At 43.6% G+C, this 27,255-nt stretch overlaps 1 protein-coding gene across 5 annotated transcripts in view; it reads right to left on the reverse strand.

Moving 5' to 3' along the window:
- MARCHF10 (membrane associated ring-CH-type finger 10) overlaps positions 1–27,255 on the reverse strand; it is a 239,954-nt gene that overhangs the window by 136,401 nt on the left and 76,298 nt on the right. For all 5 annotated transcript variants that reach the window (XM_053567916.1, XM_053567913.1, XM_053567915.1 and 2 more), the window contains exon 4: positions 9,577–9,689. The gene's annotated coding sequence lies outside the window, so the exon portion shown is untranslated. The remainder of the gene's footprint in view (positions 1–9,576; positions 9,690–27,255) is intronic.

The following is a 27,255-nucleotide window of genomic DNA, read 5'->3' on the forward strand; positions in this document are numbered from 1 at the left end:
TCAAATCACTTTGAATGTCTCCAGCAAATGCCTCAGTTGTTTGTGCTTTCAAGGGGACTTATTAATATGACAATCATGGAAACCATTTGGCAAGTGGGAGACTTCATCTACAACTGACAATTACATCATTTGTTCTGATTACAGAGCTAAAGATATGGATTGGACAGTAGTCAATAGGAGTTATTAATCCTATTAATGGAAATCCTGATTAACATATTTGGAAGTCCCTGTTCAAAATTTGGGGGGTAGTTCATTATAGTTCATAGTAGCATCCTTATGAGGAGAAGGAGGTAAAATGATCAGAGCAGCAATAAAGAAAAATTGAGATACAGACTTTTGCCTTCACAATTGGCACCTTATGTCACTGACAAAGTAAACCGAGGTAGTTACAGTGGGCTGCTGGATCCCTTCTCATGGCTTCCAAACTGACCGCCTGCATGAGGGCCTTTGTTATCCATGGACTCCCTCAGACTGCTTGCAAAGCATTATATGTGTATGTGTGCATTTTCTGGGACAAAAAGGCCCCCAAATCACTGCTGCAGTCATTGATCTTTTTCATTCTCCTTTTTCTTTCCCTATTTCACAATTTTCTTTTTTTCTTGTCTCTGCCTGGGCTTCATAAGCTATGGCAAGAATTTTCTTGCTCTACTCTCTATCCCTGTTCATTCTACATATGGCTATCACGACTGCGACTCTCAGTTTAGAACAGTGATTTCTAGCTTTGTAAAAAACATATGTATAAGTCAACTTCCTCTAAACTTTTTGTTTTATGAAACAAAATTTTTCATGGAGACTGGTATAGGAAACAGATTTTATTTATTTATTTATTTATTTTTGAGGCATAGTCTCACTTTGTTACCCTGGGTAGAGTGCCGTGGCGTCATAGCTCACAGCGACCTCAAACTCTTGGGCTCAAGACATTCTCTTCTCTCAGCCTCCCGAGTAGCTGGGACTACAACGCCCACCACAACGCCCAGCTATTTTTTCAGAGACGGGATCTTGCTCTTGCTCAGGCTGGTCTTGAACCTGAGAACTCAGGCAATCCACCTGCCTCAGCCTCCCAGAGTTCTGGGATTACAGGCGTGAGCCACTGCACCTGGCCAGAAAATGGATTTTAAAAAATAAAAGAAAGAGCAGCTATGTATGTACGCAGGTGGGGGAGTCTAGGCCTCGCCTACTAGGCCATGCTATGGACTCTCAGGTACCCCCAGAGTTCTGTGAAGTCCCAGAATTGACAACCACTGGACTAAAGGAAGGTGTTGGGGTAGAGATCCAGATGGCAACTTGAGAGAGTCCCCAAGGGAGCAGCATTACCTAGGTGCTGAGAAGCACAAGCTTAGATGCACCTTACCACAAGCATTACCCAGGTGCCGAGAAGCACAAGGTTAGTACAAGAAGCCAATGTTGCAAGGTCTCATGTTTTCATTTCTTTTTGTGGGGGTTAGGGAAGACAGAGTCTCGCTCTGTCACCCAGGCTAGTGTGCAGTGGTACAATCATAGCTCACTGCAGCCTCAAATTCCAATTCTTCTACCTCAGCTTCCCAAATAGCTGGGACTACAGGTGCGTGTCGCTGAATAATTCAAAATAATTTTTTGTTCAGATGGGGGTACATCACTCAGGCTGGTCTCCAACTTCTGGCCTCAAGCATTCTCTCACCTCGGCCTCCCAAAGTGTTGAGATTACACGTGTGAGCCACTGCTCCCAGTCGAGTATATATTTCTGACCTGTTAGGCTTAAAAGACTATCCCAGTGGGATGGCCACTTGAGGAGGGAAAAGAAGGGAACTCTGGCTGTTCTGGTCAGTTCGGGTGTAGAATATAATGGGGGTGAAGCCAATGTTGCAAGGTCCCATGTTTTCATCAGTTTAATCCCCTGTATTTCATGCCTACACACTCCAGCTTGGAGCTTATGTCTGAGCAGAGTGGGAGCATTTTTAGGGCTACATGCAAATCCCTCTCTAATGAAGAAAAAACAATTTAAACTGCAAAGCAGCATGTACAAGTTATCAATGATGAAAAGAGGATCTTTCCATATGTACACATCTTCAGATGGTGACTGGATATTTGAGAAATGATCATGAAATAACATCAAATGAAGTTGTTAGTTGCTGTCCCTGTCCCATCTTAACTCCTCAGTGACTGCCCACAATGACTACATAATTAGTTGTCCTCATACTCCTCCTGGGACGAAGAAAGGGCCAATCAGATAGCGTATCACCTAAATTTTGAAGACTTTAAAGTGGCGACTCTTATCATGAGCACAAGTGCCAGACACTTGGCATCGTGAAAACATGCTGCCTGGCCCTTCCTTCCCTGACCCTGGGGACGCTAGATCCCCTGTCCAGCTCCTAACAGCCAGGTTCATCGGGGTAGCCAGGATATTTTTGTCCCTCTGGGGTTTGGTGTCCAGATTGCAGGCCTAGTTCCTGCTCTCCCCATTTGTTTTTGGATGGATTCTCTTATACAGCGTGGCCTAGATTTTCCAACCTTCTGGGCTAAGTCTTCTAAAGCTACTCTCATTTGATGTCTCTCTCCCCTGTAAGAGTGCTGCTCACTCCTCCAGCCAGGGCTTTCATCACCTGTCTGGGCTTGGATTGGACTTGTTCCATCTAGTTCCCTGCCACCTGGCTGCAGTCCCCGCCAGGATGTCCTCATTCCCTGTTAGGAGCACAAACTCCAGAAAGAGTCGCTCAGAGAGGCCAGGCCTTTATTCCAGTGATGATGTCATTGCCCAATAATTTGTTTATAACTCTTAGAGCCTGTATCACATTATTTTTAGTATCTTCGGTAACTATAATTCAAGGATTGACTTTTTTCTTTTTTTGAGAAAGAGTCTCAATCTGTTGCCCAAGCTACAGTGCTATGGCATCATAGTTCATAGGAACCTCAAGCTCTTGGGCTTAAGAGATACTCTTGCCTCAGCCTCCCAACTAGCTGGGACTTCAGGCATCCACCATAATACCCAGCTAGTTTTTCTATTTTTAGTAGAGATGGGGTCTCACTCTTGCTCAGACTGTTCTCAAACTCCTGAGCTCGAGCAATCCACCCACCTGGGCCTCCCAAACTGCTATGATCACAGGTACCAGCCATCAAACCCAGCTGGGGATTAACTTTTATCAAATGGCAAGACATTACTCAGGGACAGGCCCAGTGATGAAGGCTGTGATCAAATATGTGTTACTAAAGTAATAAAATTGATTTTCTTTTGTAATAGTAAACTGAACTCCAAAAGAAATTCCACCAGACTGTAAGCGTGAGAGCAGGGGCTATGTTTGTTCTGCACATCACTTTACGCTCAGCATCAAAAGGAGAGCTTGGACGATTGTAGGTATTTAACCAATATTTGTTGAGTGAATGAGTCGGAGGACTCCGAAGAATGTCTGGGACAGAAGCAACACCACTGGACAAGCGCATGACCTCTCAAGGTGATATCCACCGTCTCACGGTCCTCCAGCCCACTAGCTTGGCACACACATCTTGACATTCTTGCTCTTCTTGGCTTATTCCTTATTCTCATGTAGAAATATACTGCCAACAAATCCATGGAGTTAATAACAATCAAATCAGGAATGCAAACCTCAGAGCATCTACATGTTGGGGCCATGTGTGCAGATGTCCTACCCGAGGGAACCACTACAGAGGCTGACCGTCAGTTCCAAACATTGAAGTCTTTCCATTCTGTGTCATTATTACCAAAAATTCAAAAAAAAAAAAATAACTGTTTCAAGCACAGTTCAGTGCTTTAGATAGATTTGTTTTTCTCTTCTTGTGGTGGAGTCACATCATCACATCTGGACATTAGTTAGATATAGTTCATCTAAAAATAGCATTTATCCAATTTACTGTCACTTGAGGAGAGAGAAACTTCTTTTTCTTTTTTTCCGAGACAGACTCTGCTTATAATTCTCTGTAGTCCTTCATGGCTCACTGCCATTTAATATAAAAAAATAAAGGTATCAACTTGTGTGTACGTGTGAGTGTGTGCATGGAAGCACGATGAAGTAATTATTTTTACAGACTGAAAAAAAAAAGACATTGCCTTATCATTCTCCCTTTATTCATTTATTTTTTTTCAAAATCATCACTGATTTTGCAGGTTCTGTAGCTAAGCCCTGACCTCAGCCTCAGTATGAACTCATCAGACTCTCCTCAGTAATTACTTCAGGGCCATAAAACGTGAATTTGGGGATTTTTTTTTTTTTATATGTCTTCTTTTAGACTGGCTCCTTTTACTGTCATTGACCGTGTCCTCTAACTAGCTACCATTTGGGGTTTAGAAAGACAGGAGAAGAGAAATGAAAGGGAGTCAAGAACAAGAGATGAAGGAGAAGGGAGTAGAGGGTTAGACAGCAGGCCCGTGGAACCCTCCGGAGCAGTTGGCACACATTTAGAGGCAGAAATTGGAATTAAATCTAACTAAAGAAAAATCAGCATGCTGCCTCTTGTACCTAAGGCACTGACATAAATTTAAGTAAATCAGAGTTGGCTTCGGAAGGGACTGCATATAAATAAGAATGCATTTAATAGTCATTCCTGAGTGCATATTTATCAAGATTCTCGTAGTTCTGGAGATATTTATCTTTGGGGATAGGACTCTGACCTTCCTTCCTTGATCTGTCTCCCTAAAGAGAACTCTGTCTTCTGAACTGTGGCTTTTGCCCTTTTCCTCTGAGGGCACATCCTCCTTCACACTCCCCAGGATGATGGGGATGATTTCCCTTTTGTACCTGCCAAGCAGACCCAGTGGGTTGGATCTATCATTATCACAAGGTGCTTCCAGTATGTGTCCCGGTGGCTTCCCTTGCCCTCAGTACAGCCCATGCTTGGGTCCCTTTCCATGCTTTGAGAAGGATTTACCCAACTCCATTCACATCCTCTACCCTCCTCTTCTGTGAGGAGTATAAAATGGCAGAGGGGTGTTAGGGCTCTGGACTTGCTGTTGCATGGAGCGACAATGGCTGAGTTGTACAGTGATTCAGTCCAGAACCCTGGTATCATCAGTACCACGCTTTAAACAAGCATGCCAATACCTGATCTGTCCATCGGGATAAACTTAAATCCACCCACTCAGAAAAACCTCCTCAAATCCATTAACACAGGGGCCTTTCAATTCCTGAGCATAGCCAGCCCTGTAAAAACTTACGCAATAGCAACTCTGAGACTGGACTGTCGAACCATTTTCATTTCGTGAACTATTTTTATAGACTTTTCCCCCTGATACATCTTGGAATAAACGCAACAACAGACAACGTTTTCAGAGGAGACTCTCATTTGGCTTCAGTTATTTGTAGCCTTCGTTTCTCAACTATAAAAATTTAACAGATATGTGAGTATCAGGGGTGGAATAAAATTAATTTTTACCACCCACAATAGTTCATTAGTGAAATAAGGAAAGTATTTAGTGGATGTGTGCTCGGTGTGCCTAAAATTATTTCCCCATAACAAAAGGTCTTGAAAGACGAAGAGAAAGTACGATGACAATTAAATTGCCTATCCCAACAGTATTACTGTATGGCAGGAAAACAGAATCTTAAAATAGCTCATTGTAGAGCTGAAAAAGAGAGGCAGAAATACATAAAGGAAGCACAAAGGTGTCACATATGGAATGAAAATCTTTTTTAAAATACCAACACAGTACTTGTTCTTTGCTTGTACCGAGTCCCAGATTTTCACGATCTTTCATGCTTCCATTTCATTTTTTTGTGGGGGTGTGACTTGCTTCAGTTAGAATCCTAAGCAAGCTCTATTTCTCTGCTTAAAGGCAAAACTTCATTCTTCCCGAATGTACAGTAAAGCTTTATGCACTTCACATTTTGAAATCTACTAATTAAGAATTTGACAGGGTCTCTGAAAAAAGACCAATAGGGCAGAAAGACAGCAGGAGGGAGGCCCTTTTCACCCTTGCTAGGTGACATCAGAGGTAAAAGGGAGGGTGGTGGCCATCTAGTCCTGTACTCTGTTTTACAGATGAAGAAGATGAAGCATAGAGAGAGTGAGTGATTTGTCCAAAGGCGTGCAACCCATCAGTGGTCAAACAAGAAGAGAATCCTGTCCAGTCTTATTTATTGAATAAAACCTTGCCAGGGAGGGCTTCAGCACAAATCCATTTTATAGTGTTTAGTCTTTATTAGTGCACTGAATTGAAAGCAATAAAATCCCTTCCCAATATCCTCTAAGGCAGACATCACGAGTAACGTTTCAATGCTGCTTCCTTTGCTTCTTATCCCAAGCCCAGGTTAGTGCCATTTGCAGGCGCACTGCAGACCTGCTGCAGGCTGTGATTTATTAGCTCAAAGAATGGGTGGGTCCGGCATGTGACCCTCCTCAGGGTGATGAGGATCTGGAATCCTCTGGGTCCCATGAAGCTTGTTTGTCTAAGTCTTACCTCCTTCTGCTCCTCTTGACTCTGAGAGGAAAAAAATCAAGGAATGAAACTTAAATTTCTTTTCACTACCTAGCAACATGGTGCCAAAATAACTGCCTTTACTTTTCTGGTTTTCCAGCTGCTTGTGTTTTTATTGTCTGAATTGTAAAAAAAAAAAAAAAAAGATGTTTTCAATGATAAAGCATTGTCTTCTGGAAGGTCAAGAGAAAGGCTGGGGTGAGATCAAGAATTCAGATTCATCCTAATAATTCTGTGTCTACCTCTGTGCTGGGCACTTGGTATATGGAGAGTGGGATATAAAAACAAAAAACAAAACCCTCAGACGTGAGGGTCCCCATACCTAAAGAGTTTTTAGTCTGAGGAAAACAAAACAAACACAACAGAAACAACTAGAAATTCTAGGTGGGTTACTATTAATAAAATACCCATTATGGCTGGCCCTGGGTAGTTTTGCAAAGTAGGTAGCATTTAATCTCTTCTTTGCCTGTCTATGACATTCCCTATTCCTTTTTCAAGTAACTCACTTAGATACAGAAATAGTTAACAGGCCTGGAACGAGGGTAAGGCCACTTGCCTTAGGCACACAATTATAAGGGGACACCAAAAGTTCAGTATTTGGGGATCTAAAATGTTCAGAAAAATAATACAGTAATAAAAAAAATGCAATTTAAAAATAATACAGTAGGCCAGGCGCGGTGGTTCACAACTGTAATCCTAGCATTCTGGGAGACGGACGTGGGTGAATAGCTTGAGCTCACAGGTTCAAGACCATCCTGAGCAAGAGTCAGACCCTGTCTCTACTAAAAATAGAAAAACTGAGGCAAGAGGATCACTTGAGCCCAAGAGTTGGAGGTTGCTATGAGCTATAACGTCATGGCCCTCTACCTAGGGTGACATCTTAAGATTCTGTCTCAAAATAATAATAATAATAATACAGTATAACAACTATTTAAGTAGCATTCACATTGTATTAGGTGTTATAAGTAATCTAGAGATGATTTAAAGTACAAGAGAGGATGTGCATAGGTTGTATGCAAATTCCCCGCCATCTTATGTAAGGGACTTGAGTATCTTCAGATTTTAATATCCAAGGGGAGGTCCTGGAACCAATTCTCCAAGGATACTAAGGGACAACAGTATAATGGGGTGGAAGGAGTTGCAATTTATTCATGCTAAAGGCCTAGTAATGTATTTCCTCTTTGAATACCATCTAGTCACTTTTGGTACTGCCAGAGTATAAGGAATCTTATTATTTTGGGTTACGAGTTTGGGATTACAAATTTAATGAAATATTTTAAAATCTGAATAGATGCAAAAAAAAAATCCACAATGAACAAAACGTCATATTTTAAATAGGGAAGACCAATATTACTAATTTAACTTTTGCCTCAAGCTGTAGTATGGCCTGGCATGGCACTGAGAGTTAATAGCCAGAAATACAGTGGAGAGGGTTGTGTGGGGTGTGTGTGTGTGTGTGTGTGTGTGTGTAAAGAGGGAGAGAGAAAGAAAGGGAGAGATGAATCACAAAGCTAGAAGAAACCTTAATCCCCAAAAGTTAGTTCAATCAATGTTACAGATGAGGAAATGAGAATTTAACTGTTTCTCCCTGAGTCAATTCCAGAGATCCATAAAGAGACTGAAGCACAGATATCTTGACCATTGGGGCTGTGGACACCTACACGGTAGTGGCTTCCTGGCTTTCAAGACAAGGGAAACTCATATCCCCCAGAAGAGACAAAAGGAGTCAAAAGCTCAATGGATTGGGCCAGATCAGGGGATATTATTGGCCACACTACATGGAGATAGAGCTTTTGAAATAGTTAAAGGTCCCAGAGCACATGCATCATTTCCCTTTAGATATCATGCCATCAAGAATTTCAGAAAAATTAAGTACAGCTTAGAGATGCAGCCACCATTTCTCTTTAGATGCCAATGCTTCCAGGAGATTGAAGAGTGAGGGGGTCTTTGGCATCAGGCCCAGTCACCACCCCTAGTGCCCTCGCTAGGACCAGCCTGGCCCTGGATAATGGGCAAATACACTCTTGCTCTCGCACCCCTTCCTTTCTCTTGCTCGTTCCCTGGTGTCTTTCCTCAGCTCAGCTTTTTCTCAGTTGGAGTGGTTTGCCCTAAGGTTTGGATTTGAGCTTTCATGTGCATCAGTCAGAGGAAACCCTTTCACTGACACAGGCTGGTTCCCTTGAGTTTGACAATAGGGTTTGAGGCCAAAGCACCAGCTAGATTCCGTGTCCCTTTGCCTCTCTTTGTCCTCAGTGAATACAGAGTCCCCCACTGACTTGTGGGAAAAAGTAGTAACAGAGGGAAGATTTGGGTGTTCCAGGTCCTGGCCCAATTCTGCACTAGTTATATATTTCTGAATCTACATCCCATTTTGACAAGATGCAGAATACGGTCCAGGGGTGACATGGAAGTCCCTGTTCCTCCTCACACCTTCCCCACCAAGGAATCAAAGACTATCCTGTGTACACACTAGGATTTTGAACACAGCAAAAGTTCTGAAAAAAAGCAAAGGACAGCTATGGCCTATGGTTTTCCAGATCCAGCCAATTTTTTGTCCTCTTCTGGATTTTTGCTAAGCAGTATGTCCCATGCATGGTGAGTAGCTGGTCTAAGAGGTCAGGGGTCAGTTCTAGTTAGAGTCGCAAATTCATTCCAGCTTGCTTCGGACTTCCCTGGTCCCAAGTCCCAGAAGACCCTTCAGCCTGCCTCTAGTGACCAGCGTCCACACTGGGACCTCAGTGCTAGAGTTATTATGGAGGTGGGGCACTTGACCTTTTCTCATGAAGAGGATGCCCAGTGTGTAGAGTAAAGGGGTAGATGAACTCGTTTTTCAAGTTGGGCAATAGCAACTCCAGTAAAACCTGTCCTTCAACCTCTGATAAGAATCAGATGCTTTTGGCCAGAGCCCTAGTCTGAAAGCAGTAAGTGTCTGCCACTACCCCCATCACACTTGGGCTGCAGGCCAGAGGTGTCTGGCCTTGGGTAACAGACAAGCACTGACACTTAACAACAGGCAGTCTGGAAAATGCTGGGCATTTGATCCCTACCTCATTCCTACCATGGGAATGAGGCTCAGGGAATGGAGGCAGGGGCTGCCATCTACCTCTGGGGACAGGGTTTCCAGGATGACACACCCTCCTGTAAGGCCAACTATGGGGCATCTTTACACTCACCAGACACAGCCTCTTTCCCAGGACAGGGCTGATGGAGAAAGTGCTAGAGACGTGTAATCCTGTCAACACTCACATGGTGTGGAGCAGTCTCCCACCTGGATTTTGAGAGGCAGCTGTGGACAGGAAGACAAAAGAGGGAATGAGGATTGGTAAGCCCACCAGAGATATCTTTTCCCCTCTGGTACACACACAAACGCACACACACACAGGCACAGGCACATTTCCACCTGGTGAAAGGATGGAGAACTCTTAAAGGAGGAGACAGAAATGTGAAGTTCTGAATGAAGCCATAAATGAGAGCGCAATGAGTAACGTCCGAGCAGGAAAGGGGATCCAGGTGCTCAGCAACTTAGGCAAATTCTCACCGTTCATGATCTCACTGAGCAATGTCCACTGGGCAGTGGACTCGGGGTGTCACAAAGGTACCACTGAGCCTTGGGTAATAACTTCCATCATACTGGATGGAAGATACTTATGAAAGGATTTGACAAGACTATAAGGTTGTGGAATGGGTAGAATGAAAGAATTGGTAGGATTTAGATGGAAAGAGATAGAAAAGAAGGGGGGTGGTCAAAGGCTCTGAGAGGTGAAAGATTGAAAATAAAAGATTATTCCAAAACATGAACGAAAGGAAATCGGTGTCCAAGTTCTGTGTGGGCAACGCAGCCTTTATTTCCACCCAGGCGTGAGTGAGCTGAGTTCAAGAGGGAAGTCAGCACGTGGGTTAAAGTGGATGGGAATTTAAAGGGTCAGAGGGGTAGGCATTGGTACATTCACTCTTTCCTGGGTGGGACATTCATGGACTCATTTCTTCCTGGGCGGGATGGTTCTATTTGGGCGGGTCTCTCCACTTGACTCTATCAGGCTCCAATTAGAGAGCTGAGAGAGGTTTGAAGGACAGCCGACTCTGACACAAACAATGGTCTTCATTGCCTTATAGTAACTGATGTTCATCTACTTGTGTCCAGCTTCCCTTCCACACACCTCTACCACTTTCAAATCATAAGCTCTACATGCATGTAAGTTGTTAATACAGTGCCTTTAACTTCATGGGTACTGAGGAAAGCTTTCTGATAAAAATTGAAGTGATTTTTAAGAACTGATTTATTAAAATTTAGGGCACATACACATTTCTTAGGACAAAGAGTGACTACTTTGTATGTGAAAATAAACTTGATGAAGCAAACTGAAGTCCACATCCAAATGCCCAGAACACTGTTACGAATTATTTCTATCACACGTATAAGCCATGTTATTAAATCTTTAAAATTTAAGTACAAAAAGTATCCAGACTTTTTCATCAAGATCTTCATTGAGATCGTGTACATTCTTTCGATTAATGCAACTTTATCTCTTTAAAAATACAGTAAAACCTCCATACTTGACCAATCACCCCCCCAACATTGACGACCACCTCCTTAAGGGAACCTAATTTTCAAAGACCAGACGTACACCCCATGTACGTATCAGTGTATGGTAGACCTAGTTCCTTATGTTGACCACCTTCATATGGTGACCAGTTTGTTACAGACCCTTGTGTGGTCCACTTACAGGGGTCTGGTATGTCCAACCTCTGGGTATTATGCAGGGTGATTGCACAGCAGGAATAGCCAGTACCTGGCACCATGGGTTGCGGGCTGCTGGCTGAAGCCATCGTCAATGACTCATTGTCAATCACTTCATAGCTTGTGCCTCTATTCATTTCTCCTTGGTGCCTATTATCTTACTTCTTTCTCCCCCTCCTAAACCTTTTCCCTGTCTTCTTCTATTAAAGAAGCTCATCATTGCCCACACACCCACTCCCTAGGTGTTTCTGTCCCGTCCCCTTTTTCTAGCACCTCAGCCCCCAGCAGTGTCGGCTGCTGGTTCCCACTCTTTCTGAGGCCTGCTGGCTCAGCCTTTCCTCCAAATCCATGAATGTTCTTACAACTACCCTTTTCTTACTTGAGTTTGTCTAAGTAGATTTCTGTTCTTGCGATCAAAGGTGTCCCAAGCCTTTCCTCCTGGCTTCTGTTGTAGATAGGCTTGTCAGGGGCACCCAGGGGAACTGCTCAGCCAGGACCTCAAAGAGTTAACACTCAGCCCACATACTCTGACGCATCAGACCATTTGGAAATGGACTGTTGGTTGAATTTTCCACTTCTTAGCGGCATGTTTCAGCATCTTTTGGACAAGGCTCTTGGGCTACATTTAAGCACCTTGTTAAGACTATTAAATGAATTTTGTGGTGCAAAATAAGAAGGCTTCACTTTGCTATTGCCACTAAGCCTCTACCTATATGGTAGGCTTAGCTGGATATAGGTGATCAGGGATCTCTTTCTCTCTTACTTTTCCGAAAAGAATGACGAACATTTAAAATTGGGGAATAAAGTGGACTTTATCTCCCTAAAAGGAAGAGCTTTAGAACAGCAAAACCTTTCTCTATCTCCCAAAAGGGGTTGTGGCAAGAGAACAGAAGCTTTATAGGGAATTATTGGTATTATCAAAGGCTTTTCAAAATAGACTTGAAATGAATAGTTGTGTGCTGATTTTATTACTGCTTTGCAAGTTTACATTTTGTTTTTGTATGGTAGTTTTCTCCCCTCTATGAGATGGTTGCTAAGGCAGGAGAGCAAATGACCTTTATTGTATTGAATTTGGAAATGAACACAATTATCTTATAATTTGGGTTTGTAGTGCCATTTTAGACAGTTATGTTATGAGCCTTGGGGGGATAATTGAGCCCACATGCTGTAGCTGCTTTCCCTTCAGTTACCCTTCAAGTTTCAGTGTCCTTGCTCCCCTGCCCCCATTGCTCTGCACTTGGGCAGCCCCGAGACCGGATGGGCTTGAGGTAAACCAGATGATCCAGTGTGGGCACCACCAAGCTCTGGCATCATCTGCTCTGAAAAGACTCTCGTCCCCAGTCAGTGTGTTATTTCCAGGTGACTATGTTGACATTAGTCTCCAGGGACGCTGCAACTGCTTATTTCTACAGGTGTGTGGTGCTGCTCACAGCAGAGGGAAGTGACGAGTTCATAGAACTGTTGTGACTCCAGTCAACGTTCTGAGTAAACTTCACGGCCGTTGCAGAGATGTTTTATCTTCATTTCTGACTGGTGTATCGTTGGCAGCACTTTTTACCTAATCTATCCCATAGCATTTTTGTGAAGGAAGGTAATGAGCTATAAATAAACTCTGAAATGCCCCATGGGAACAGAACACACCGCTTACAGAAATCCTTCTTTTAAATAACATTTTCTCTGCTCCTTCCTATTGCCTTAGCGGAAACTTAGGTTCCCCCAAACAGACCCCAAGATAAGGGTGTATGTTTATCAAGGAGGTGATGTCAGGGGACAGCAGGATGGTGGGGAAGTGATGCAGGGAAGGACATCAATAAAAAATTAATCATTGAGGAGGTTACTACAGTGGGCAAGTGGGGCTGAAGCCTGCCGGGGAGACAGCGGAGCAGATACACCTCAGAGTCACACCACTTGAGGGGCAGGGCCCTGGGGTATTTCCGTGCCACCTCCCTTGATCATCAGTCTACAGTTGCTTCCGGGCTGGGAGTCAGGGTTAATTTGCCAGCATTTATGCCTTCTACAGAGGCTGAGGCTACCGAAACCCAAGGCTGCTCTCAGGCAAAGAGATGTAAGTGCCGGTAGTTGGAAGCCAAAGCAGGAGCGTGTGCTGAAACGTAAAGACTGAGGAGCTGTGGGCAGGACATCTGCTACTCTTAGCTTCTTGGAACACGTGTGAGGAAGTAGACTCTCCTGAGAGTCACCCACAGCTTTTATTGGTAAGTGTCTTCTATAGGCATTTTTTGCAAGCCAAAAATGTTTTTACAGACTTATTATTAGGAAAGTAAAGGATTTTCTCTCAAAGTGTTTTCCTTATGTAGAGATACTAGGACATGACGCCAGTGGCCACAACAAATAGATTACCATGGAGACTTTCCATATGGCCCCACTGGTCATTTTGGATGAGTGGAAGACAGGTAAGCAAGCGTGTTCAACCTGTAGCCTCACGTCGAGCTTTCATCTGCCAGCAGGGGATTTCCGTGTTCACCAGAGGCTTGCCCCTTCCATGCTTTGTGAAAGTGTCTATGGATCCCTGGGCACCTCATGGACCTCGGCGTGGCAGGGAGACCATCCGTAACTTGACCGAGGAGGCAGGGGCCAAACAGAAGTATGTGACATCGCCGTTTTTGATGGAAAATACTTCACTTCTGTAATGATAAGTCTCAAGAAAACTTTTTTGGCTTGCAGAAAAATCCATAGAGGAGACACTTACCAATAAAAGCTGTGGGTGACTCTCAGGAGCTACGGAGAGTCTACTTCCTCACACGTGTTCCAAGAAGCTAAGAGTAGCAGATGTCCTGCCCACAGCTCCTCAGTCTTTACGTTTCAGCACACGCTCACCCGGCTTGGCTTGCAACTACCAGCACTTATATCTCTGTGCTGGAGAGCAGCCTTGGGTTTCAGTAGCCCCAGCCCCTGTAGAAGTTAGAAGTGCTGGCAAATTGACACCCAAACCCCCAAACAGCCCCAGGCCAATGACTGAGGGAGTTGGCATCTAAACACTCCAGCTCCCTCACCCCCAGGTGGTAAAACTCTTGAGGTATATCTTTTATCTCTAGGTACCAACTCCAAACACAGTAGCAACTAAAAAGTACAATTAAATCCAGGCATCTTAATTCCATTGACCTCTGTTGGAAGTTCTGGGTCTTCCTGTCCCCACTGAGTCCCGCAGCTCTCTGCCTCCCTAAGGGCACTCTGGCAGCCGAACAAATCATGCCCTAGTTGGTCTTCTCTTGTTTTGAGGGTTGATAAACCTCTCTATGTTCCTAACCCAGCATCAGAGAGGAATCTTAGTGATGAAGAAAATTAAGCTCATGGAGTCTCCATTGCACACAGATGCCACAGAGTTGAGCGGAACTTCCCTTGAGATGCATATTGATAAATTGGCATCTGGGCAAAATGGAATCCAGAAGGGTTCCACATCAGGTCTGCCCACGTGACAGCCGGCATCTATATCACATCACTAACCATTTCAACTTTCACTTCTAATTCTTGTCCCTGGTATATATGCATATAATTTCTGATGCTTCAGAGCTAGAAAAACTTGAAAGATCGTTGAGCCAACCTATTTTGCTGATAAGGATACTTCATGCTAGTGTGGTTAAGTCATTTGCCTGGAGTTAAAGAGCTAGTGAAGAGCTGGCCCAGGATGGGGGAGAGAGCCAGTCTTTTCCGGCTATACTGTAGCAGAATTTCCCATTGGGTTCAGTAGAGGGAAATGTTTGCTTCCACAAAGTTTTTTTGAATACCTGCTTAAGACAGTGCAAGGTACTGTGGGAGACCTGAAGAACAAGACACAGTGCCCTTATGGCTCTTGGCAATGCAGATATAGAGATATAACCACATGGTATAGCAGAGGGCTTTGTTTTAATATGTGGATCCATATGATAACACCAAGGCGCTCACCTTGCACCTCTTGTTCTGATGAGCCTACAGCCCTACCAGTAAAGAATCCACCCTTCCAAATCTGTCCAGGAGGTGACAGAAGAGACAGGAGCTGACATCCATGTGCAGTTAGGATAAGGGAGTAAGCTCCCTACCCGCAGCCCCCTTCTTCCTTGGCCATGATGACTTTGAGGGTTGGGGCTGGTTGGCCGGCAAGCAGATGCCCAGCCCTGCATCCAGGCACCTGCAGCCACTTTCTGGCTGTACAGCCTTGGGCAAGCACTTAATCCTTTTAAAATTCCATTTCTTCATCTCTGAAATACTATAAATACCCGCATCTACAGTGTTGGCTGGCGATGAAGACTAAATGAGGTAACACGTGAAATTCCTAGCACTCAATAATCCTTCTTCCTGTCATTGTCATTTTCCCCACTTGCTACCTTCAGCCCCAGCCTGAAAATAGCTCCCATTTCTCCATCTCTTCTGTAGCATTTTCCTATCACCACACTTCTCCCCACCTCGCCTCCCACTAACACGTTTCTCCCTCTGTTTTCCTGCACTGTCTGCTTGGGCTCCGCGCCCCTTGCTTTCAGCTCTCTTCCCCCTCTGGTTTCCACACCTCCTCTTTTCACTCCCCTTTTGCTGGTCTTTATTCCTTCTTATACTTCCTGTCCACTCCCCAGGCCCCTTCCTATTTTCTCTGTTTTCTTACCGTGTGTGCCCTTCATCCCAATGACCCGATCTCCTCTCCCTCCTTGACCAGGTTCCTTTTCTTCTCTGCTACTATTTACTTCTCCTCACATTTATCTTTCTTCTCCTCTCTTCTCCCTTGAGCTTTCCCCAGCCACCCCTTCCGAGGCCCCATGCTCTCTCCTCTCCCATCTTCCCTGCCTACCCCGATCTCTCCCTTCCTGGTTTTTCTCCTGGAAGCTACTTGGCGATTGTGGTGGGCAGCCTCCGAGATGGCCACCAAAGGTCTCAGCTCCTGGCATTCATGTCCTCATGGAATGCACTCCCTTTCAGTGTGGGCTGGACCTGGACACTTGGTTCTAATAGATAAAATATAACAAAAATGATGGGATGCCTCTGTGGAGCTTAGATTAAAAAAAAAAAACAACTATGGCTTCTGTGTTGGGTGCTCTTTGGCTATGAAAGAAGCCACTTGCCACGCTGGAAACTATTCGACTGAGAGAACGACCGAGCAAAGATCTGAAGTTTCCAGTTAGCAGCCCGGGAGGAAACAGCGGCCCACTGGCCTCCAAGGGCAGACCCCCTCCTGAGATGCCCTGATGGTAGCCTCCTGAGACACTAGGAGGTACCCAGGTAAGATGGTCCTGGATTCCCTACCACACACGCTGGAAGATGGAAGGCACGTTTTGCCATTCAGAAATGCTTGTCTTCTTTGGGCCTCAAGCAAATCATTGCCGCTCTTTGGACCTCAGTCTCCTCCTGACATGTGAGGATCAGAGTCTATGTCCCAAGTGTCCTGTTCATGAGGGAGTCTTTGACGACGCTATGACAAGGCACATCTGTTCTGCTGTTTCCCATACAAAGCCCAGTGAAACCTGTGCCTCTTTCTTTGTATTGCCTCACATTTTTCCCTCCTATTATCTGAAGTCTGTTTCTAATTTCTGACAGAATTGCAGTGGCCTATTGTGTGCCTTGCTCTGCACGACATGCCAATTTCATTTTGGAGTCACGGCTCTTGTCTTTTTCTCTGCTAATCTCTTGCGTTGAAAAATTCCAATAGAACGTGTGAACATAGGGAGTTGCCCTTGTGCCCGATCTTGGCTCTGGGTGGCCCCCAAACAGGGATGGATGATAGACAGATAGACAGCCTGTCTGCCACCCGAAGCATCTTTTCTTGCTTAAAAATTTGCTTTCCAGATTACAGACTCCTTTCCAATTCCAGCAAAGACTGGAACATATTAAATAAAAGCAGAGCTAAAATTGGATGGAATGTCTCAGCCACTTAGATTCAGACCTTTCGTTCAGAGGGACCTCTTGGGGAAGGGGCTGGGCCACGGCCACGTGGCTAACGTAGGGGAAGAAGCCTTCCATACCTTTCTCATACCATTCAAGCTTTAAGCAAAGACAACATATTTTTTTTAAGCAGGGCCTGTAACCCAGGATCCATCACTTATGTATGGTGTCCATGGCAACCAGGCAATGGTATGGGATCCCTTCTCACTGGGGAATTCCTTTTATGGCTCATTTCCGAAACCAGCATGGCCAGTACAAGTGTCTGCAGTTTCCCAGTTGCTTAGCAACCAGCTCCTATGCTCTAGTCACTAGGAAAAGCAGACAGTTTTTTTTTTTAAGTGTTTGTCGTCAGAATCATATGTTACATTCTCTCTACTTTGTTTCTTCAGAATAAAATAATTAGTGTGTGATAAGGATGCGGGAAAGGGCAACTGCTCCCCGTTGTTAATGCCTCCACTGCTCCTGGTGGGCTGCTGCAGGCAGGGAGAGGAAGGAAAATGTTATAATGCTTTCGGCTGGTAATTAAGCAGCCCAAGCCATCTGCACATTGAAAGCTCTACATTTTTAACGTCTCGTGGGGGCATCAAGTAAGTACAGGGCCAGCAATCTGTGTGCTATGGACGTTCTCTCCCGCAAACCGGAAGATCCAGCCTCCAACCCACAGGTGTCACTTGACCACCTCTCCTGCTCTACATTCCTAGGGGAGGGGTGAGTTGGTTTGTTGAGTTTTAGGCAAGGTGGCCATGTAGCCTTCCTTGAGTTGCTGCAGTGGTTTTCACCCAGAGGTGCTTTAGCCTCCCTTCCTCCCTCCCTCCAAAAATCAGCAGACATTTTTGGTTGGCATAACTGGTGGGGGAGGGAAATGGTACTGATAGCTAGTGGGTAGAGACCAGGGATATAACTAAACGTCCTACAATGCAGAGGACAACTCCCAACGACAAAGAAACATCCTGCTCACAATGTCAATAGGCCAAGGTAGAGAAACACTGAGTTAAGGAATCAGAGGATCTACCTGTCTTGTTAAAAAACTAGCACTATAGCTGAGCAGGAAAAAGCCTTGACAAGATGAAGGGTGGGACAATTCAAAATTCATTGTAGCAAGGCACTCCTTGGCCTCTACCAGCTATTGATTTAGCAAAAGTGTTGTGCAGAGAGCCCTCCAGAGTTTATGACAATGGAAGTAACCTACAAGGTCCCCTTCCTAGAAGGAAGGACAGCAGAGTCAGAATGGTCTCCCCTGCTTCTAGGGACATGGCTTTGGCTTTACATTTTAGGTCTATTGCTGTGCACTATGGATGCTTAGGGATTTTACAGAATCTGGCTGAGACTCAGTCTTCTCAACTCTAAAGAGGAATTCACACAAGTGTTATGAGAATTACATGACAGAACGTGTGAAGCGGCTGACCCCTATGAGGACCCTGATATTTGTTCATCTCACTTCCCTTCTTGTCTCAGCACCAGGAACTCAATTGTCCCTTCTCTCCTGCTGGGTACTTTGGATTTTTGAGGAATATGAACAAACGCACTGGTCTTACAATGACTAAGGTCAGTTTATTCAGCAATGAGCAAAGGACCAAGGTACCATTTTTGGAATTTTGGCTGGATGTGTTAACCTAAATTTAGGCATGAGGGACATAAGAACATAAGAAATGGGTGAGATGACAGGCAGGATTGCATTGATTAAGAGATGCACAGGCTTCAAGTCCCAGCCCTCCCCCCAGTGACCCTGAGCTTTGCTTTCTCATCTAGGAAACGGAATAATTGTTATATCTTGTATTAGGGTAAGGATCAAAGATAATGTATATAAAAGTGCCTGGCCCGGTAGATAATAGAAGGTAAAGCCCCTGGTAACTGCCAACACACACATTCTTTTTTTTTTTTTGAGACAGGTCTCACTATGTTGCCCTGGGTAGAGTACTGTAGCGTCACAGCTCACAGCAACCTCAAGCTCTTGGGCTTAAGTGATTCTCTTGCCTCAGCCTCCCAAGTAGCTGGGACTACAGGTGCCCACCACAATGCCCAGCTCTTTTTTGGTTGTAGTTGTCATTGCTGTATGGCAGGCCCAGGCTGCATTCGAACCCACCAGCTCTGTAGTATGTGGCTGGTACCCTAGCCACTGAGCTATAGGCACAGAGCCAACACACACATTCTTATAGGCAATCTTACCTTATTTTTTAAAGTAAGATTGGGGGCGGTGCCCATAGCTCAGTGGATAAGGGTGCCAGCCACATACACTGAGGCTGTGAGTTCGAACCCGGCCCAGGCCAGCTAAAACAACAATGACAACTGCAACAACAACAAATATAGCCTGGCATTGTGGCGGGAGCCTGTAGTCCCAGCTACTTGGAAGGTGGAGGCAAGAGAATTGTTTAAGTCCAAGAGTTGGAGGTTGCTGTGGGTTGTGATGCCAGGGCACTCTACCCAGGGTGACAGCTTGAGACTCTGTCTCAAAAAAAAAAAAAGTAAGATTGGCCTGTGTGCCCCCTCCCTAAATCGTCTCCATTTGTAGAGAAAGAGAGGGGTAAGAGGTGTGTACTGGGAAGAACTGCCCTCCCTATCATCTCATCAGCAGCAATCAGATTTGTTATGATAGTGCCAGCCATCGCAATGTTATGTAAGTAATTTTTGAAGCTACTTCTATTTTTAGCCTATGCTACCTCTTCAGGGGTAATGAGTTCCATGCATTTAGTAACCATTTTTCACTTGTTTGAAATCTTGAGAAAAATCTCAGGATACCGCTTAGTCCTAATAAGCTGGGGTTTTGTCTATGTTCACAATTTCTTAAACTGTAGCAGATCCCCTGTCACCTCAGCCTCCACCCTGCCTTCAGACAGAAGACCCTCCAGGCCTGGCGCTGTGGCTCGCGCCTGTAATCCTAGCACTATGGGAGGCTGAGGCAGGTGGATAGCTTGAGCTCACGAGTTCAAGACCAGCCTCAGCAAAAGCGAGACCCCTGGCTCTACTAAAAATAAAAAAAACGGAGGCAAAAGGATCACTTGAGCCCAAAAGTTGGAAGTTGCTGTGAGCTATGATGAGACAGTACTCTACACAGGGCGACAGCTTGAGACTCTGTCTCAAAAATAAATAAATATATAAATAAAAAGAAGAAAAAGACCCTCTAGCCCCTTGATCACTTGAAATGCCTTGTCATTCTTTCTTTCTTAAAGTGTACCAACCGGAACTACACTTTCCAGGCTGTTTGAAACAAAGGTAAAGTAATGTTTTACTATGGCCCTTATTCTTTCTAACAGTTTCCAAACATTGGTTTGGCATTTGGGGGCAGAGTCTTTGCTGCACACACTGCAATGAATCCCAAGTCCCTTTCCTGGGTCACAACAGTTGGCTCGGCATAACAGCCTCTCATCCTCTACATAGTTTGCACTTTTTCTCCCTGTCACTCTTATTTCCCATCAAAGTTTATCTGCCACAGTTTTGCCCACTCACCCAGCCTCATTTAATCTCACTATAGTGGGCTTCTTGTTGAACAACCTGACAAACCCAACAGAACTCTAAAGCTGGGTGGCGCCTGTGGCTCAGTGAGTAGGGCACCGGCCCCATATACCGAAGGTGGTGTGTTCAAACCCAGCCCTGGCTGAACTACAACCAAAAAATAGCCGGGCGTTGTGGCGGGCGCCTGTAGTCCCAGCTGCTTGGAGGCTGAGGCAGGAGAATCGCGGAAGCCCAAGAGCTGGAGGTTGCTGTGAGTCCTGTGACATCATGGCACTCTACCGAGGACGGTAAAGTGAGACTCTGTCTCTACAAAAAAAAAAAAAAAAGAACTCTAAAGCTTAGAGATTTCATTCCTTCCAGATTGTCATGTGATCCCACCCAATTTTGTCCAATCAACTAAAGCTCCTTGAAAATGCAACTTGAAACATGTCATCGCTAAGACTTTTCTTTTCCACAGAGGATAATTAAATGATGTTAAATATAGAAACTACTTGCTCATCTGTTCCAAGCCGATTTATGGAATCTCACCTGGAACCTGGAAAGGTGGCAGCATGAGCCCCGCTCCCCTGAAGATCAGGAGGATTTAATGTTTCTCAAATGTGGTTGACAGCAGGGTGCCCAGGTGGCTTTCTCTGACAAAGTGGCAGGAGCTGAGCCACCGTTACACCAGGGTGGAGAGTGGCTGAGACAGGACATGGTGAGGTTAGCCAGCAGGATCACAAGCACCCAAAGCATGCAGAGGTCAGAGCAGTGGCAAAGAAGGAGTCTGGGCAGGCTGGGGTGGGGTCAGGGGGCACCAGGCAGCCCGGCTGGGCTCCAGGATGACAGATGGGAGATCGAAAAGGGCCCCATTAGAGGCCTGAAAAGACAGCCAAGTTTTATCCAGGTGGGACCTGGCTCTGGAATGAGACCAGACAGCAGGGCCTGTCTGGAGAGGGGCTCAGGTCCGCAGCTGCAGGCAGACACTTACTAGGACAAACCAGGGTGAGGCAGGGGCAGGAAACCCTCTTGCTTGATGCTTTCTTTATGGCAAATAATTAATTTTCTCCTCATCCCTGCAACAATAGTACAGGTTCCTGCATCAGTCACTGGGTCAATCAGCTGCCGATGTTGAATGTGCACTCTGTGGGTATGACGCTACTAGATGGCCACGACTTCCATAAAGCCCCTGCACCACGCCCATCTCACAAGGTGTGCCAAGAAAAACACTGCTGTGATCTCCCAGTTTGGGATTTTTGCAAACGACAGGTCCCTCTTGGGGATTCACTGTGTACATCAGCTCTGCACATGTGCAGCTATAGAAAGCTATTTATTTTCAATTTAATGTTTCTCAAATGTGGTTGACAACAGGGTCCAACAGGATCCTTTTCTTACGTAACAACTATGAACACCCTGTGCTCATACCTTGAGAAACATTGTTCTAGAACATTCCTAACCTGGTGTTCCCAGGCCCTTTACAACCTGGGCCTGCCCTTGTTTCCCAACTTTCCTTCCTTTATTTTCTGACATTGCAGCCACGGGAAACTCTTCCCTTATACACACGCGCCTGTTTCTCATTTCCTTTTTGCTTGTTACAGCAGGTCATTCATCACCTGCCCAAGAATGGAAAAAAAGCTGAGCCCTCCTCACCCCACCTCACCATCACCCCTCATTTCTATCTGTCCTTTGAGACCCACCACAAAAGAAACACTGGAGTCATTCTCTGCCCCACTTCTGCCCCTGCCTTCTGTGACTATAAATAATCCTTTCCGTCCTCTGATCCCTTCTGTCCCACTCTCTGTAACTCTTAGGGCACTTCACACTTTTTACTTGGTAGAAGGTGCCTTTCCTGGTGGGATGGAATCCACATCTGACTCATTTTCATACCCACGCCCCACAGAACACAGCACATGTGTCTGACTGATACAGGAAGCAGAAGGCATGAGGCTGTGTGGCCTTCGAGTCAGAGCTCTTCTCAGCACCCAGGCCATAAATGTCTGGCTCCTGTTCTGGGGCCAATCCCAATTCTCATTTGTGGCAAGCAGATCCACCAGGAAAGGCCCCAGAATGCTTCTCAACACAGGGCTCCCAACACCCCTCACCAGTGGGTTAGGGCTGGCATGAGAAAGGAATCTACTTGTTATCTCTAATCTGGACTTCTTGATGAAGTACAATTTAGGAGAATTTAGCAAACCGAATATAGGAGCTGTTAATACTAGAGACCAGTGACTGTCCATACAGAAAAGAGCAATTAGCAAAACTATACTTTCATGTTCATGTCTAGTCTCAAGGCTAATTATTTATGTAATTAAGATGTTACCAAATGCAAATAATTGATGAGCCTGATTTCTTGGAATAAAATATGAGATTTGTGAAATGTAAATAGCTATGGATTAGAAATAACTTTTCCTTACTTTGGCTTTTTAACCGGGCAGCGCCTGTACGTTAAAGAAACAATGTAAGTATTAAGCACATTTCTTAATATGTTAAAAAGTAAAAAACGTAGCCAGGCATTGTGGCAGGCACCTGTAGTCCCAGCTACTTGGGAGGCTGAGGCAAGAGAATCACCTAAGCCCAAGAGTTTGAGGTTGCTGTGAGCTGTGATGCTACAGCACTCTACTGAGGGCGACAAAGTGAGACTCAGTCTCTAAAAAAAAAAAAGTCAAAAAGGAAACAATCTGATCTATGAGTTTAAACGCATAGAAAAAGCACAGGTTTTAATTCTCAAACCCCTCCACCCCCCTTTCTAGGATGTCACTTAATCTCACTTTACTCATGTTACCTGGAGGCATCAATTTCTCCATTTGTGAAATGGGTGTAATAGCAGCCCCTAGTTCTGAGGGTTGTTGTGAGAATTAAATGAGTTAAAATGTGTCAAGAGTACACAATAAATGTGAGTAGTTGGTTTTCGTTATTGTTTTCATGATTCTACTTACATGTACCTGTTATACTTTTATATTGACGGTTTGGATTTTTTACAGTAAGTATGTGAGAACATTACAGGGAAAAGGAAGACATATGTCTCTGCTATCACACCATCTATGTGTTCCTGAAAAGCTTCCATGGTCTACAAATGGCCACAGGCCCCAAAATAACACGGCTAGTGGGAAAAACACATGGGTTTGGTACAGACATCTCGAAACCTATGCAACTTTGTAATCAGAGCACTCACAAAAACAATGTCAAAACGAATAAAATGTTGGCCCCACTAAATCTCAGCTCACACAAACATCTGCATGCTGCATCCCAGGTTAAGGCTCCGGCTGCTTCGTTTGAGATAGATCTAGGTCCTGGAGGACTCTCACTTATAGAGACAAGTTTCACCAGAATTAAACATTCATTTTAAAGAGCAGCATTCTTCATGAATCTGTCTTCCTAGAACAAAGGAAAGTGTTTTCACAGCTTCTTCAACTGCACCCTCAGTTTCTACAGAAAGCTTGACAAAAGGACGACATAGTGATTCCCAAAGTCACTAAATTAGTCAGCTAACGAAGGCAGTGCTGTCTTTTCTCAGCCCTTTCCTTAAGGCCTTCATAGAGTGCTAAGGTTTAGGCTTATTAAAGAGGTGGTTATTAGATTGTTTATCCAGCTCGATTTATAATCACCAAGATGTGGAAACAACCCATATGCCCATCAACCCATGAATGGATTAAAAAACTGTTAAAAAGGTTTCGTAGAATTAGGTAGAATTTTATTTATTCACTTTGTTAATGTTAGTTATTTGGTTTTTCTCATAACAATGCGCCAAAAAGGAGATATTAGTTGTATATGTATGCCATGGTGTAAGAGTCAGCCATAAAAAGATGAAGACTTTACATATTTTATATTAACCTGGATGGGGTTGGAGAACATTCTCTTTAGTAAAGTATCACAAGAATCGAAAAGCAAGTATCCAATGTACTCAGTACTAATATGAAGGCAGTAGGCAATCAATACACGCCCACACAAGAGAAAAAAACTCAATTTAATTCAAGTTGTGGGGGGAGGGGAGAGAAGAGAAGGAAGGGGGATTGGTGTGCTCCCACCTAATGGGCACAATGTAAGGATATACGACACAATTCCTAGGTGCAGGACACAGCTACGAAACATTATAACCTAATCGTTTGTACCCTCATGTTAATCTGAAATTTTTTTTAATTAAAAGCTTTAAAAAGTGAAAAAGAAAAAAGAGGTGGTTATTGCGAGAAAGCTTGCTCTTGGTTGTTTCAAACACGAACATGCTGGAAAAAAATTGCATAGGAACCAACATTACTTCTGGGCTATAACAATCCCCCATTGACCTACAGTATGTAAGGTTGTTCATGTTTAAGAAACACATCCTGTAGCAAAACAGTTTATGCTGACTATCTCCTACCTGCCTATTGCTGTGGCAGGAGCTAAATATAAACCATATGATTTCGTCTGCATATTAACCTAATATAGTAGGTATCCTTACCTCTGAAGCTCAGAGTCATTAACTTGCCTGAGATCACAAGTTTTTAAGTGGCAAAGCCAAGATTATTTAGAGATTCTATAGCATAGAAGTCATGTTGTAAACAAAAAATGTTACCTACTTGGAGTTCAAGATAAGAAATTCATTAGGTAGAATATTTATTTATTGACTTTGTTAAAGTCAGTTATTTGGTTTTTATCATAACAATGACCCAAAGAGGAGATATTAGTTTATTTTTAAAGAAGTGACAATGTATTTGGTTGTTACCAAATTATAATTATAAAATTTCTTTGCCATGATATTGCTGTTCTTCATATGGAAATGTGGGTATCATTCTAATAATTGGGTAAATGGGGGTATCATTCTAATAATTGGGTAAATGGGGGTATCCTTCTAACAATCAATGCTGTGCTTTCTGGACCAGAAAAACTGTTCTTGTTTATATGTTTTCCCAAAACTGATGGACTAGTTAATTTAAATACTGTTTTGGCTAAGATTCCCTAATAAGGAAGGTGGTTTAAAAAAAAAATTGAAAACAACAACAAAAAAATACATGTTGAGAATGGAGAGTCCAGAAGTAGATGACTTTCATATGGTCAATTAATTTTTGACAAATAATGCTAAAAATATTCAGTGATTTCAACAAATCATGCTGGAACAACTGAATATCTACATGGGAAAAAAATAAATCTCTACATCCTACGCAGAAACCTTGAGAGGGATCACAGACTTAAAGAAAAAGTGAAACATACAAAGGTTCTAGCAGAAGTCATAGAGAATAACTTTAAGATCTGAAAGTACATAAACATTTTTTTGCCAGAACACAGAAGGAAATATATATATAAAAGAAAAAATCGATAAATCATTAAATTAAAAACATTGATCAACAGGCAGGGAGCAGTGGCTCACTCCTGGAATCCTAGCACTTTGGGAACAAAAGTGGGAAATGTAGCAGGGTGTGGTGGTGCTGGGGCCCGTAGTCTCAGCTACTTGGGAGGCTAAGGCAGGAGGATCACTTGGGCTCAGGAGTTGGAGGTTACAGTAAGCTATGACGATGCTATTGTACTGTAGCTCAGAAAACAAAGTGAGACTCTGCCTCAAACACCTCACCCCCAAAAGAAAAAGAAAAAAATTGATCATCAAAAGAGACCATCAAGAAAATTATCAGGGAAGTAAGTCACAGACAGAAAGAAATACTGACTAAACACATATCTAACAAATGACTTGTATCCAGAATATATAAAGAACTTTTTTTTTTTTTGCAGTTTTTGGCCGGGCTGGGTTTGAACCAGCTACCTCTGGTATATGGGGCCAGCGCCCTACTCCTTTGAGCCACAGGCACCGCCCTATATAAAGAACTTTTATAACTCCTTAATCAAAAGACAGGCAGCCCAAATTAAAAAAAAAAATGGACTAAAGATTTGAAGAGTCATGCATCAGGAAAAGGCAACTCAAAACCATAGTAAAATATTCATTCATAGCCACTAAGATGGTGACGGTTATGATGAAAAAGACCGATAACAAGTATTGGTGATGATATGGAGAAAGCGGAATCCTCATATACTGCTAGTGGGAATGCAAAATGGTGCAGCCACTTTGGAAAACAATCTTGCAGTTTCTCAATTTAACATAGAATTACCACACGATCCAGCCATTCCACTCCTAGAGATATACCCAAAAGAAATGAAAACACAGCTACACAAAAACTTATATACGAACATTCACTGCAGCTTTATTCATGTAGCTAAAAAGGGAAACCCAAATTCCCATCAACTGATGAATGGATGAATAATGTGTGATAGATTTATACAACGGAATATTACTTAGCAATGAAAAGAAATGAAATACCGGAACATGTTACAGTGTGGATGAACCTCAGAAACACTATGCTATGGGAACGAAGCCAGTCACAAAGGATCTCATGTTGCATGATTTTATTTTTTGAAATGGTCAGAATAGGCAAGTCTATAGTGACAGAAACTGGATGAGTGCTTGTCTAGGGCTGATGGAGACAGAGAGATTGGGGAGTGATGGCTGAATTGTACCAACTTTCTTTTCTTTCTTGAGGTGATAAAAATCTTCCAAAGTTGATTGAGATGATGGCTGCACAAGTCTGTGACTATCCTAAAACCATTGAATTATGTGCTTTAAATGGATGAATTATATGGCATATGAATATCTCAAGAAAGCTGTTGTTTTTTTTTTAAGAAAAGATTTAAACAGACACTTCCTAAAGGAAGCTAAGCAGATGGCCAATAAACATATTTTTAAAGCGTGATCAACATCATTAGTTATCAGGGAAACATAAATTAAAACCACAGCGAGAAATCTCTCTGTAACTACTAAGATGGTTAAAATTATGCACACTAACAACAAAATTTTGGCAAGGAT

Source organism: Nycticebus coucang, chromosome 18 (assembly GCF_027406575.1).
Source record: "Nycticebus coucang isolate mNycCou1 chromosome 18, mNycCou1.pri, whole genome shotgun sequence".
NCBI lineage: Eukaryota > Metazoa > Chordata > Mammalia > Primates > Lorisidae > Nycticebus > Nycticebus coucang.